We start from the raw sequence: 12,133 nt of genomic DNA on the forward strand, positions 1-12,133 counted from the left end.
CTAAGAGCACTGACAGTATCATATGACGGGACAGGGCCCCGCCGTACCCCAAACAAACGCATATATATACAACAAAAGGGAGTTATACCACAAGCTAGGCTCCAGAACAAAGGAGTACTTCAAAGTAGCTGAATAGATATCCTAGGCTGGCGGATCTCCCAAACGAGCGTCTGTACCTCCGGGCATGAACGCAGCCCCCCGAAGAAAGGGGGTCAGTACGAAATATGTACTGAGCATGTAAAGCATGAAATATAGTAATAGACTCATACTGAGACAAGGTGTGTAGAACCCAATGCAACAAACAGAAATTCATAAAACTTACCTTTGAACATAATTCAACTGTATCGTTCTCATATCAATATCAATATAGAGTTTTGTAATCAAAGCTGAGTAATCATTCTTTATATAACATATATAACTTGTCTCGGCCCTCTAGTGAGAGGCTCGGTAATTAAAATCATGGCATCATAAACATGTACATATACGTGTCCCGGCCCTTTAGTGAGGGACTCGGTGAATAATGAACATATGCCCTCCTCGCCGCCATCCCCATATCATCATGTCATCATATCATCATATATATATAACGTGTCCCGGCCCTCTACTAGGGGACTCGGTGAATAATGTAATAAATATGCGCACGAAAACGTGTCCTGGCCCGGGACTCAGTGAATGATGTAACGGTAAGCACGAGCAGAGTAATAAGCAACCACATACATACAAATCATCTTTTGAGACTCAATAGATAAGTAAACTAATCAGCTCTCAAGTATCATGATAATGATCATATTAAGTTCTTTCTAAATTCACTACAAACTATAACAAGGAACGTTTCAGATTTCATGTACATGTATCAATTTAACATGGTGTAGCTTTTGAAAGCCAAGTATGCCTCTAATTATGCAATTCTTTAAGAGTAGGAACTTCTATACATCATTTATTAGTCAATCATATAGTAGGCTCGTGACAATAACATTAAGGAATGAATTGAATCATAAGTTATGCTTGGAACTAGAGAGTAGAATTTACCCCAAGGTTCATATCATTTCTTACTTACGTCTAGGACATGCCAAGAAAAAGAAGGAATAGGCTTTACATACCTTTAGCGTTTAGTCGTATTATAACTTGTACTTGCTGCCCAATGGTACTTATCCTATATCAATATATCAAGAGCTACGATTAGTCTACGAGGGAATTCAATATGTATTTTAACGTTAACAATCCCTTTCTAACATTTAGACGACGTTTCGTTCGTATTCAAACCAACTAGTACTACAAACTAATATTGCTAATCATACTTTCAAGTATCAATCCGAACTTGGTTAAACATGACTTAAGGGAACTTTGGACAGTCCGTACATCATTCAAAACAGTCCCCTATTCACGGCCAAACAGCACGCATAACATTACCATTTTCAATTCGCAGTTTTCCAACTTCAACTACAACGACAACAACACGTTTACAACATTACTTATACGATTATTGGAACTGTTTTAGTATCCTATTTATTCTTACAACAGCCCACAAACCATTTCAATTTCAACTTGAATCATTAAGCTTCACTTTCATCATACGTTCATAACAACAATCAACATTCAAAATGCACTAATCCACTCCTATCATTAAAACAGTCCACGGTTTGGGACTGTTTTCCTCCTTCAACATAATTCATTTCTTTTACACCCCAATTCATCTTTCCATAATGCATACAATACACCACAATGTCCATAACAACAACAATTAAAACATGACACAAAACAGTCCATAACTTCTCCTAAATCAGTCCCCTACACGGCTTCAACACAACTACAACAACTTCATGATTTTCATCCATTTATCCATACTACAACACATTCAATTCATTCCCAATACATGTACAAGGCGATTAAGCATCATTTCACATAATTCAATGTGCACGGCTCACTTCAACTTCAAGAAAAACAGTCCAATACCAACATGCACAACCATATACATTCAATTCACCACAAAACACATAAGAAGGGATAAATTCTTACCTTGTAACTAAACACTTCAATCGGCTAGCCCTTCAATTTCACTTCTTGAATTTTAACACTTGTTCTTGCTATTCCAATGAATGCTACACATTATTATACACCTTTAAGGGAGTTGAATTGCTTGAGAAACTGAATTTTGTTTTATCAATTGCACAGCTCCATTCTCGGCCAGCTATGGCCGAGACTCTCCCTCTCTATCTCTAAGTATTCTTGACTTTGTAAAGATGAAAATGTCTTGTTTAGTGATAAATGAATCAGCATTCTTATATATATATGATGTCCATGGGTTGGACATGTGTCCCACTCAATATTTGAGTCAATTATCATTGACCATCTCCACATACATACACGGCCACACTTGGCTTTGTTTAATGGACTGATTAAGTTTTTTAATCCCACTTAATAATCTAATCATGGTTAATTTAATCCCAATTTTCCATTAATACTTCTATACCAAACGAAATTTTATGGGCAACTTGTGACTTGAAACGAAATCGGAAGTTAAAGTCTCTACTTCGTACCTTAAAATAGTCTTGTTTTTAACTTGTCGCGTTTAGTTTAAAATGTCCCAATGTATAAAAATACGGGATATAACATAAGTACCCAAAAGCTTTAGCTCCGAATGAAATGGAGCTCTGCTATGTAGTCCCTGAGAATGTAGCTATGGATCAAGTTTGTCTCCCTGTGCACCTGCGGGCATGACGCATCGTCCACAAACAAAAGGACGTCAGTACGAAGAATGTACTGAGTATGTAAAGCATAATCAATATCAATATAGAATCATAATGAACAACATGAGAAATAGCACAAGATGGGAGATGGTAATATCATCGGCATGGGCACTTACATGCCTTTCATATAAACTTTCCATTTCTAATGCGTATTTGTGCACTTACATCCATATCCATAATCGTATTCGTCCCATATTAGTACTCGTATTAGTATACATACCCTTATTCACATTCATATCGTCTCATATTCGTATTCATACTCATATCTATATCGTATATCTACCGTAGCATATACATATTCATATCATACGTTTCTCATTTACATAGCGTACCCGACCACGAAGGCTCGGTGTTTCACATACCCGACCATAGCTAGGCTCGGTGATCATACATACCTGGCCAACCAAGGCTCAGTGTTGTCCGTACCCAACTGCAGTGGTGTGCACGCGTTACGTAAACATACATACATATACGTCTATACATATACTACCCGGCCATATAGGCTCGGTGTTCATAGTTGCCATACATAGGCACACATGCATATAAGCTCATAAGCATCTTTACCATTATCATGACTATCAACATCGTCATCGTTACCGTTATCGCTATTACCATTATAGTCGTCGTCAATGTCATTATCACTATTATCGTCATTCGTTACATCCATCTTATAGGCTTGCTCGTCATATGAGGAACTTAGTACAATCGTAGCATATCAAGAATCGTGAGCTTACTAGCTCGGAAGATCAAATCATTTGAAGGATATCATGGCCTTATATAGATTTAGACGTTTTTCCAAAGAACCATGCCTTATGAAAGAAGGGTTAGCCTTACATACCTTTCTGTTCAACTATTCTACACTTGCACGTTCTCCTCCGAAGCTCACGTCTCTACCTTCATTAAAGTCATACTATCATTAGAATCGATAGGTAGCTTACATGACAAAAACTATAGAAAATCGAGCAGCGTCTCCTCTATTTATACGACGTTCGTCTATAGCGTATATAACCTCTCAAACGTCAATAATACATATACAATACTATAACAATAGCCATTATTCATCCACATTATCCACATTTCTCAATTTACCCTCAATCAGCCATATCCATGTTCATAATACACGACTACGTCCATTCACATACATCGCCTATCCCATGTTCTCAACGTCATTTATAACATATTTACATCACAACACATCAAGAATCATAACTCAATTCAAGCTATTACTCAAAATGGCATTTTCCCAAATTCATGACCCTTTTTTCTATGCCCTTCTAAAATTCAAGTATTTCAACTCTTAAATACCTCAAAAAACATATAAATACCATAAACCTTACCTTAGATGTTGTAGGGACAAGCCTTTGTTGATAATACTCCACTTGAGCAAAACCCTAGTTCATCTCCAATGAGATTTCTTGAATTTAATGATCTTTAATGGGTTTTCTTATACTTGATTCACTTGAGTTATGTTGTTGATCACTAACAATCCTTGAATTCTTGTGGAATAAATGTAGAGAGATGTTTTAGAGAGAAGGGGTGTCATATGGAAATGTAATAATAAACTTGGTCCCCTTTTTAATAACCCAAAATCTGATCTGAAATGAACAGGAGTGGAAAGTGCACAGTGGTCGTCAACCAAGTTTATGGGTCGTATTCCAGTTTACGATCCGTATTTCATGGGTGTATTAAAGCATAACAGAACCAGAAAGGCAGTCTGAGGTCATGGTTATTTACGACTCAGTTTACGATCCGTATTCTAAGTCGTATTTAACCATTCAAGCACTTGACAGAAAGTCGAAGATCTGGAAGTTGAAATACGACATAGCAATTTACGGCCCGTAAACTACTTTACGGTTCGTATTTCACTTTACGATCAACTGGGCCAAAGTGCAAATCTGCAACTTTCACGTCTTCAGAACCTATAATTAGTCATTGTGGAGCATGCCCCATCTCTTATCGCAATTGTCTTGAAATCTTGCTTAAGGCCATCGAATGTTATTTCTTACTCATGGAAATATCGGACACTCGTACTCCTCGCTAGTCCATTCCCTTGTGCAACACTGGAGGATTTTCCGAGGCGTAACATTCTCCTCCCCCTTAAGAACATTCGTCCTCGAATGTTAAAGTCTTCGGGGATCCTATAAAAATTTCGCCAGAGTTTTCCCTATAATATCGCACTACCATCCTGTCACAACCACCCATAATATCGATGCCTCACAGGGCCACAAACGAATAGCATTAAAATTTGTCCACACACGAGCAAAAGCATAAAAGGAAAACGTACGTACCTTATGATCTTGACGTCTCATCTTGTATCTCTTCTAGGGGCTGAAACAAATGCGGGTATCTGGATCGCATACTTTCTTCCGCTTCCCATGTCATTTCCTCTCGTTTACTGCTTCTCCATAGAACCTTAAGTGAGGCTACCTCTTTGTTTCTAAGCCTCCGTACTTGCCTATCTAATATGGCAATGGGTACCTCTTCATGAGTCAACTTTTCTATCACTTGCATATCACTTATTGGCACGATCCTAGTAGGATCTCCAACAGACTTTCGAAGCATCGCGACATGGAAAACTGGATGAACTGACCCCAAATCCGGGGGTAGATCTAACTCGTAGGCCACTTTGCCTATCTTTCGTACAATCTCATAAGGCCCAATGTATCGGGGGCTAAGTTTCCCCTTTTTGCCAAATCTCATAACACCCTTCATTGGCGACACTTTCAAGAATACCCAATCTTTCACTTGGAACTCTAAGTCCCTTCGACGATTATCCGCATAGGACTTCTGGCAACTTTGTGCTGCTAACAACCGATGTTGTTTGAGCTTAACCTTCTCTATGGCTGGTTTGACCAAGTCTGGCCCTATCAATTTAGTCTCTCCTGTTTAAAACCACCCAATTGGGGATCTACACTTTTGCCCATATAAAGCTTCATACGGTGCCATTTGAATGCTAGAATGGTAACTATTATTGTAAGCAAATTCAATGAGTGGCAAATGATCGTCCCAATTACCTCCAAAATCTATCATACATGCCCGTAACATATCTTCAAGACTCTGAATAGTGCGCTCAGCTTGTCCATCGGTCTGCGGGTGAAATGTCGTTCTAAGGCTCACTTGGGTCCCTAGACCCTCTTAGAAAGACTTCCAAAAATTGGCTGTAAACTGAGTTCTTCTGTCTGAGATAATAGATACTGGAACACCATGGAGTCTCACTTTCTCTTTAAGCTAAAGCTTTGCATTAACTTCCGCTACATATGTCGTTCTGACTGGCAAGAAATGAGCTGACTTTGTGAGTCTATCCACAATCACCCATATAGAATGATACTTACGTCGAGAACGGGGTAAACCTATAATGAAGTCCAGTTTAATTACTTCCCACTTCCAAGTTGGAATATCTATAGCTTGCAACAATCCACCCGGCTTTTGGTGCTCGATTTTCACTTGTTGACAGTTGGGACATTGAGCTACAAATTCCGCTATATCTTTCTTCATCCCATTCCACCAATATACAGACTTAAGATCGTGATACATCTTCATCGCACCGGGGTGAACAGAATAACGGGAACAATGAGCTTCTTTCAATATCTGGTGGCGTAAACCTGCCACATCGGGAACACATAATCTACCTCAACATCGAAGAACTTCGTCTTCTGAAACATCAAATGATGACTCCTCTTTCTGAGGGTGTGTATCTCTGTACTGTATTAGCATGGAATCTTCGTATTGCTGCTCTTTCACTTCCACTACTAGGGACGAGGCTGCTGAATTCTGAATAGTAGTTCCCTCGCTACCTGAGTCCACTACTCGAACTCCTAGGCTAGCTAGCTGTTGGAGCTTACGAGCCTTTTCTCTCTTCTCTGGTCGTACATCACATAAACTTCCCATAGATCTGCGGCTAAAAGCATCAGCTATAACATTTTCCTTTCCAGGGTGATACAAGATATCAACATCATAATCTTTTAGCAATTCCAACCACCGTCGTTGCCGCAAATTCAACTCTTTCTGCCTGAAGATGTACTGAAGACTCTTATGATTCGTATAGATATCCACATGGACACCATATAAATAATGTCTCCATATCTTTAATGCATGAACCACTGCGGCCAATTCTAGGTCATGGGTTGGATAATTCGGCTCATGTTTCCGCAATTTCCTTTAAGCATACGCAATCACCTTTCCATGTTGCATCAACACACAACCTAGCCCAATGCCTGAAGCATCGCAATAAACAACATATCCTTCCAATCCCTCTGGAAGTGTCAAGACTGGGCGGAAGTCAATCTACCTTTCAACTCTTACGTTAACAAGCATCCGCCCATTGAAACTTTGCTAATTTCTGGGTCAACTTTGTGAGCGGTGCAGAAATAGAAGAAAAATCCCCCAACAACTCTCCTGCAATAGCCTGCTAAGCCCAGAAAGCTACGAACCTCTGTCGGAGTCATAGGCCTTGGCCATGTCTTCACGGCCTCAATCTTTTGACTATCCACTCGAATACCATCGGCTGCAACAATATGCCCCAGAAATGCCACTGAGTTCAACCAAAACTCACATTTGGAAAACTTTGCAAACAACTCTCGAGTTCGAAGAACTCTAAGGACGGTACGCAGATGACCCGCATGCTCTGCCTCGGATCTAGAATACACCAATATGTCATCGATGAATACAATAATAAACAAATCCAGGAAGGGCCTGAACACATTGTTCATCAAATCCATAAATACCGCCGGCGCATTAGTTAGCCCAAATGACATTACCCGAAACTCAAAATGGCCATATCTTGTTCTGAAGGCTGTCTTAGGGATATGTTTCTCCCTAACTCTCACTTGGTGATACCCGGACCTCAAATCTATCGTTGAAAACCATTTGGCGCCTAGCAATTGATCAAATAAATCATCAATCCTCGAAAGAGGATATTTGTTCTTAATCGTCACCTCATTCAATTGCCAATAATCAATGCACATTCTGAAGGAGCCATCTTTCTTTCGGACGAACAATACGGGTGCTCCCCACGGGGTTGAACTAGGCCTAATAAAGCCTTTCTCAAGCAAGTCTTTCAATTGCTCCTTCAACTCTTTCAATTCTGCGGGAGCCATTCTATTAGGAGGAATAGATATAGGCTTAGTGCATGGCAATACATCGATCGCAAAATCAATCTCCCGCTCGGGAGGAAGGCCTGGAAGCTCTTCCGGGAACACATCTGGAAATTCATTTACTACGGGAACTGATTGAAGAGTTGGCGATTCAGCTTCTACATATTGAACCCGGACTAGATAGTAGATACACCCTTTTGTGATCATTTTCCTTGCCTTTAGATAGGAAATAAACTACCTTTTGGTGACGCCGTATTCCCTTTCCATTCTAAAACTGGTTCTCCCGGAAATTGGAAGCGAACAATTTTCATTCTGCATTCAACATTGGCATAGCAAGAAGCCAACCAATCCATGCCCATAATAACATCCAAATCCACCATTTCTAACTCATGCAAGTCGATCATGGTACGACGATCACAAATCACAATTACACAATTTCTATATACTCGGCTAGCTATTACCGATTCACCCACGGGTGTAGACACCTCAAAAGGTTTGATCGACTCCGGTTCGACTCTAAATCGACCCGCAATATATGGAGTAACATATGACAATGTGGAGCCCGGATCAATCAAACACATACATCATGAGAGAATACCGATAATATACCTGTGACCACGTCAGGAGAAGACGCAAGATCTTGGCGTCCAGCCAGAGCATAAACACGGTGCTGAGGACCGCTAGAACTGGGAACTCTCCCTCTATCTCTACCATGGCCGACTGACGCATGTGAACCTGGCCCCATAGGGCGCAGAGAAGGTGAAGATCCAGCTACCAACCCTGAAGGCTGGGCCCTACCTCTACCATGAATCGAAGGGCAATCACGCATAATATGGCCTGGTCGACCACATGAATAGCAACCCTCTGAACCCAATCGGAATTGACCCTAATGCAACCTTTCACACTGGGAACATCGTGGTACGGTTGACCTTGCCTGACCCGAATCATCTCTGAACGGAGACCTTGAAAAACTCTAACTTGGCCCGAAATGAGTAGATCCATCGAATCTCTGGCCTGAAAATCGTGGAGGTGCACCGGTCATAAAATAACCTGGATGACTAGAAAACTGCTGCCTGTGCCCACCACTGAACTCGCTCATCTGACCTGAAGATCTGGCTCTCTTGCCATGTCCCCTATCATGCTCGCGTTCGCTTCTTTGCTGCTGTATGGTTTCTTCTAAGTTCTGAGCATGAGCCTGAATGCGTGCAATATCCGTATTGTCCTGAAGGGACGCGGTCAAACACCTATCCATCAAATGCGGCCCTAGGCCTTTCACAAACCGGTGTACTCTGTCACCCATATCCGCTACCATGGCCGAGGCATACCTAGCCAAAGAATTGAAGCGTAGACTATACTCTAGAGCGCTCATACTACCTTGCCTCAAATTTAAGAACTTATCGGCTCTAGCTCGCCGAACTTCTGGAGGCATGTGATGTCAGAGAAAAGCATCAACAAACTCTTGCCATACCGGGGGAGGTGCACTAGCTCCCCGTGAAGCCATCCAAACCGTGTACCAATGGACCGAGACATCCCTTAACCTATACAACGCTAACTCCACCGATTCGGTGTCCGAAGCATGTATCAATCGAAGCGTCCTCAACATACCATCGATAAAATCCAGAGGGTCCTCCTTCGGCTTTTATCCATAGAATTCCGGAGGGTTCAAAGTAATGAAGTCGCGGTCCCTTGCACTAACAGCCCTATCACCTTGCCCTGCACTTTGCCGCTGAGTCTGAGCAGCAACCAACTGAGTAAGCAAATGTATGGCCTCTTTCACATCTTGGCCTGAAGCATCCTGTCACACCCCAATCTTACTAGGGTGTGATGGGCACCCGACCCCATATCCGGAGCCAAGCGAACCCGCTGACTCTTATTACGTACATAATCTTTTGAACCCCTAACTCAAGTACACATAATAAAGCTTACTGAAATATTCTTTTTGTTGCTTTCAAATCAAATAAAGTCTGTAACTGTGTAAAATTTATATCATAATACAAACTGACTCCCGATACCCACAACTCTGTCTGCAAAGTCTCTAACATCAATCCAGAAATCCTAGCATACAAGCTCTGACTCGGTAGCACTCCCAGGAACAAGTGGGGTCTACCAACTTCGCTGGAACTTCTTCTATACTAGCTTCAGCTCATCTGGGTGTACCTGCGCGGCATGAAACGCAGCCCCCGAAGAAGAGGGGTCAGTACGAGCAATGTACTGAGTATGTAAGGCATAAATGGTAACATAGTAAAAGATGAACATACGAATATTAACTGTATGGGAATATAGTACATATCATAAGATAAAGGAGTAACCTGTACATGTGAGTGCCCCTTAGGGCGGATGCCATGCATGCTTATCCGGTCATATCATATCATATCATAGCATATCATATCATATCATATCAGATCATAGCGCCGAACAACGTCGGCTCGCCCACATAGCGCCGAAATATGTCGGCTCGCCCATATATCCTACGTCCGGGATGATATAACGCCAGCTGAGCAGGTGGCAATGCGTCTATAGCGCAACATATGTCCCTTCCCCTCCATATCTCCCTCCCTCCCCCCATGTACATATACATATACATATACATATACATATACATATATAGCATGCATGAGAGCCCAAAGAAAGTCATGTATCCATCGGAGTGACGTAAGGTCGGTAACCTCCGATTATATTATGGAATAGTCATGGGCGCCGTGTCCCACCTTGAAGGAAATAGTATTATAAGGCGAGACTATCAATGAAGAGTGTCATCATGAGAAAACATAAAATAGGATCATAAGGCATCGTTTCATTTACTTGGAACCTTTAAAGTAGTCATTATCCATAATAGAGTTGAGATATCAAGAAATAGTTTAACATTTTCATATTGTCATATTCATGGTAGGAACATATCGTTAACATATCTATCATAGACATTTTCTCATATTTGACTTCATCGTTGTCATTATAAGATCATATTCATCATCTTAGTCATAAGAGCTTCCTATCTCTTAAAACTTGGTTTTCGGAAAATATGGACATTTTGAAAAAAAAAACAATTATGAACTATTAGGAAAAGACTTATACCTTGGAGTCATAGACTTATAGCTTTTGCAAGTAAAGAAGATATATAAAAAAATATTTGAGACATTACGACTTGGGGATCATTCCTTTGGAAGAAAAGGGACGAGCCTTACATACCTGTGTCGCGCCTTACTAGCTACGCTTATTCGTCCAACTTGTTAGTCTACATGCAAGAAGATTGACATTATCGTTAGAGTCATCGACATATACTTGTCTTAACCTTTCAAGTTCATTCACTTATGATCTGCCGAAATTTCGGCAGCACCTCCCCTGTAAATACACCATCCCCGAGATTCTAACTCGGCCAAATTTTAATCAACAACAATTCGGGAATTCAACCCGGCCAAACTATCAACAACAATACCAACAAGTATTCTAGCAACACTTCGACATTCAATTCTATTCAATTCAATTCAATTCACATAACTTTCAAAACGATTTAATTAACATATTACTCCATCCAACACCTTCCAAATTTAACGAAACCAATGACAACCCATTTCCTTTCCTTCCAAACTCATGAACTACACACTAACAACATCATATTAACAACACCACACTAACAACATTACCTTCCATGCATGCAAGAACATTATATTCAATTTACATAAACTTCTAAAACAAGTTTCCAACAATTACCACTTAAACTAAAATTATTAAGCTTCCATTTTCCACCATAGATTTCATTACAACAATAACCAATATACTAAATAAAATTGACTCATTCTCTTCCATATTACACCACCACCACACGGCCACACTACCATTTATATACACGGCCACAACATGTTCAAAACAGCCCATAAACACAATAGCTTCAACACAACACTTTATGACCCTTTCTCCATAACTACTTTCGTTTTTAACGCTTGCTAGACCTTCAAATAAACTCAACACAAACGATGAGATGAATAAAATACCTTATACTTGAAGAAACTTAGCCACATCAATTTTCTCCAACGCCACACTTGAGTAGAAGCAAGAACAATCACCTTTCACGGACTAGTTTTGCGAAATCTTGTTAAATTCTTGATTTATCGGACTATAATATTTGGGAGAAGTTTTGAGAGACTTCTAGAACTGTTTGGTATGTTAATATGCTGAAACAAAACGGGTTGATGGGGTATTTATAGCCCCTTGGGTCGTTTCCACCGACTTCTCTATGTGGGGCCTGCGGAACCCTTTTTGACAGCTTGAGGTCTTTCTCTTAAAATGGCCATAAAA

The sequence above is a fragment of the Lycium barbarum genome, chromosome 2 (genome assembly GCF_019175385.1).
Source record: "Lycium barbarum isolate Lr01 chromosome 2, ASM1917538v2, whole genome shotgun sequence".
In the NCBI taxonomy this organism is placed as follows: Eukaryota; Viridiplantae; Streptophyta; class Magnoliopsida; order Solanales; family Solanaceae; genus Lycium; species Lycium barbarum.